Source organism: Anabrus simplex, chromosome 4 (genome assembly GCF_040414725.1).
Source record: "Anabrus simplex isolate iqAnaSimp1 chromosome 4, ASM4041472v1, whole genome shotgun sequence".
Classification (NCBI taxonomy): Eukaryota; Metazoa; Arthropoda; class Insecta; order Orthoptera; family Tettigoniidae; genus Anabrus; species Anabrus simplex.
Window position 1 is genome coordinate 447924857 of NC_090268.1, and position 3835 is coordinate 447928691.

Here is a 3835-nt window from a genome sequence, read left to right on the forward strand (position 1 = left end):
ATGCGACAGACAGTCGGCCACATCATTCTTCTTTCCACGAGCATGCACAACTGTGAATTTATAGGCCGATAGCCGGAGGATCTACCTAGCTGTCCTGCCAAGTCACTTGACGTTGGCGCTTATCAACGGTAGGCCTTGATCCACCAAGACTCCGTAACAAGTGGTAGCAAAGCGTGGTTGAATGGGTCTCATTTAGCTCCTTTCGACGGTTAAATAGTCTTTCGAACTCTAAGTATTTTCTCAGTCGCTTGGATTTTTCGATTTTTCTAAATTTGTAAGGTTCTGTCATGTCTGGCCGTCGCCATGTCCTCCATCCCGGCTACTTGCGCAAGGAGGAATTTTTCTATAAACTCCCCATTACGAAGGTCGAATCTAGTGGCATGCTTGTTCAAGGGATTGTGAACTTAAGGTTCCGTCTGTTGCCCCTTTCAAGTGGTTTCTTTTGAGTGATGATCATTGTTTTGGTTGTCTGACATCAACCTTGCCATTTGTTTCGATTGCTTTTTAACTGCACCTTTCCTATCGGTTGCCCCTTTTAGATGTAGTTTTTGGGCAAGGTCGTTGGGTATGTTCATGGGCTAAATTCTTTGCGATAGACCTACTCTCATTGTCTAGGCACTATGTCTTCAGGCCAACCTCTCCTTATCTCTCCTGTTAAGCCTTGCTAGATGTCACTTCTGATGGTCGTCTGCTATGATAGAATGTGTATATTTTATTTTTCTTCCTGGGTCGGGCATTTCTCTGCCCAATTCTTCCCGTGTATCTGATGAGCTTTGTGGCGTTCAGGTGTCGCTTACGTCCTAGTTCTCTGTAATGGAATCCGACTATGTTGTGTGGAATCTAAGTTCCTTGGGACCTGTACCCTTCTCTAGGTAGGATCTGTCTATCGTCTATTCCCTAAGCTTGATCGTTGGGTAGTCTAATTTTGTGGCGCGTATTGGTTGGCAAGGTCGCGTGATTGCGAGGTATGCAAACGAAGTATGTTTTCCTTTCGCCCAACATTCCGTTGTGTCTTCACCTTATATATCCCTCCCGTCGGTGATGGGTCAGATGGGGTAAAGCTTCCAACATACTTAAAGTGGTCTCCGTCATGTTTATTGATCTTCCCTGTTTTCGTCCTTACGACTACACATTTCTCGGTCTCACTTCTCTATTTTTTACAGTGCCTACTCAGTTTAGGAATTTTGCTTTCATTTGAGATGTGCTTCTACTCTTTCGACCCCCTATCCGGTCCTCCTGCTCAAGTTCACCCATGATGTCTTTTGTATTTTGATGCTTTGTAGGGTCATATTTTTGTGTAATAGGGGATCTTGTATGCGAGTTATAGGCTCCTTTTGATATACCTTTTCCCTTTTGTGAATTAGGGTATTTATGATGTAAGAGAATGGGAGGATGTATTGGGAGTATGTTGCTCCTTTTGGGTACTGATGCACCTTCTCGTGGTATTTCTTGTCTGTATTGTGAGGTCATGGTGTTACCTCTTTTCATGTGTAATTTGTATAGGGTAATTTGTCTTTTTACATGGGTGTAACGAAGTCTCTCCCGAGTGATTATACCCGGTAGGACGTTTATATCGGTATGTATGTATGTATGTATGTATGTATGTATGTTTAGTCCTCAGCCCGAAGGCTGGTTGGATCCTCAACAGCTCCGCCATCAGCTGTCATAGAAAGCCTAGGCATCACTGAAGAGGCGTACTAGGGAAATGAGGAGTGAGATAGTTTCCCGTTGCTTTCCTCACCGAGCCAGCAGTTGCTATTACACATCAGGCTAACAAGCCCACTGAAATGCATGCACCAACTGACCCTATGAGCAATATTTTCACACCATTCATAGCAGGGACTGGCCACAGAAGGAATGGCATTACTAGCATCACTCATACCTCAGCCACTTTCATTTTGTCAAAGCCAAGGATAAAGCTGAGACAGATCAATGAAAGTAACAAAATTGTTCTAGCCCATACCAGACGACATAGTGCACTGTAAACACTAGGTCCCGCCAGCAAAGGCACTTTATATCGGTATGAGGCGTGTTTCGGCCTTTGGATTTATCGATGAGGTTCTACACATTAATTACTCCTGGGAGTTGTGACTTTTCTTTGGGGCAGGCTCTTATACGGTAGTGAACCATCTGCATCGTTAATTTGAGGTTCATCCCTGTGAAGTCCTCGATACTTTTTTAATGTTTTTTGTTTTGTTTTTTGTTTTACCATCTCAAGAATTCCTCCTGGGAAGTAGGTGCCATTCATTTTTTTCAGTTAAATTATTTCGGGAGTGTATCATAACAGTCTTCCCTCATAGAATGTTACCGAAATTCCATGTCCCCCTATTTTTGGATTCGGTGTTTTTATATCGTAAAGTGAGTTGCTCTTTCTTCCTTTTGTACCCTGGTAATGAACTAGATATGAGCATGGACGCATGTCCACCCATTTAAAGGTCGGAAATCAATTCATGTTTAAAAGGGTGTGTTCCCGCGGGCAAGCTTGCCCCCAGATTTCATGGGCCGTGTGTCATTTTAGTTTTTTGACACTTGTTACATTCTTAGTGAGTAACCCAGCCACCGAGAGGATCTTTAGGGTTCACCTGTCTCAGGTGAAACCTGTGTAAATTACTTGCTCAAGTGATCTATAACTCGTTGTAAGAACTGTAAAGGTTATATTTTTGGGTTTTATTCTTAAGGCCTTCTGCCCTGTGTTTTCCCATCTACCTTCTACAAATATGTAAAACCTTCCCCATGGTTACTCTGCTGTCCTTGCCCAACGGCCATTACCAAGCTCCCGCCTCCTGCTAAGCCGCACCTATGGCAAATAAAATTTCCACGCCGTTGGCTCCTCAGCCTCTCCAATATGATAGTACCCTAAAGCAAATTTCCAACAAAAGTCTGTCGCGGAGATCTTACTGTTTCAGTGCCCCCTCAGCCATCAACCGCCGCGCAGCAACTTGAACGGAATCTGGGCCCCCTTCGTTCCCGTGAAGACTCTCTAAGAACGGCGAGCCCGAGTTCAGCTCTCGGCAAAGACTGATGTGCCGCGCACCAACCGCAAGCTACTCGAGGACTGCAAAAAAATTCGCATCAGCGGCGTGCTTCACCACGACTACTCCTCTCATAGTGCGGGAGAGCGATATCTCAGGGTACGGGAGGAGTCCCGGAGACTCGTATGAACATCGGCTGAGGCGGCAGGTCTGGCCGTCAAGCATTAGTAGCGTGTAGTGGTTTCACCTATCTCTAAATTTGAATTTAAATTAATAACCACAAAAAGACTTTGAAATTTTTTCTATCTTCAAGATTCGTCGGCTATTCAGCAAAAAGTACTTTTCCATCTATTAATGTTCCGTCAATATTTTCTCACCCATCTAATTGCAAGGAAGCTGGAATTCAATTAATTTTTAAATTCTTAAATATGGATTTTTTTTTTCCCTTGTTAAAGAATTTCTCTTCTGTGTCACCCCTTGGAGGACTTTTGGCGGGGGGGGGGGGGGTGAGGTCTGTACCGGGCGGTACACCTCCACGCCGCTTGTTCAAACATTGCGCCAATTGAAACTCCTCTACAGGAGAAAGCCTGAACCTTGAAAAACTGTATTAACTCAACAGTTTCTCCGAAGATGGCTCTGTGTGAATTTTGATGTGTTTTTGTTTATCATTGATCAAGAAGTGTGGACATTCTCTTACAGATGTATGTACCAAAAACTATGGTAATATACTCTGGTGCAGTGGAATTAACCTTCGAGGAATAATTTTGTATTCAAAAGTTGTCTTAACTAAATTTTGTTCTTTTATTTTTTGGGATGGCAATATTAATCCTTCCTTCCGCCAGGTTTGAACTTAGCCAATCCCA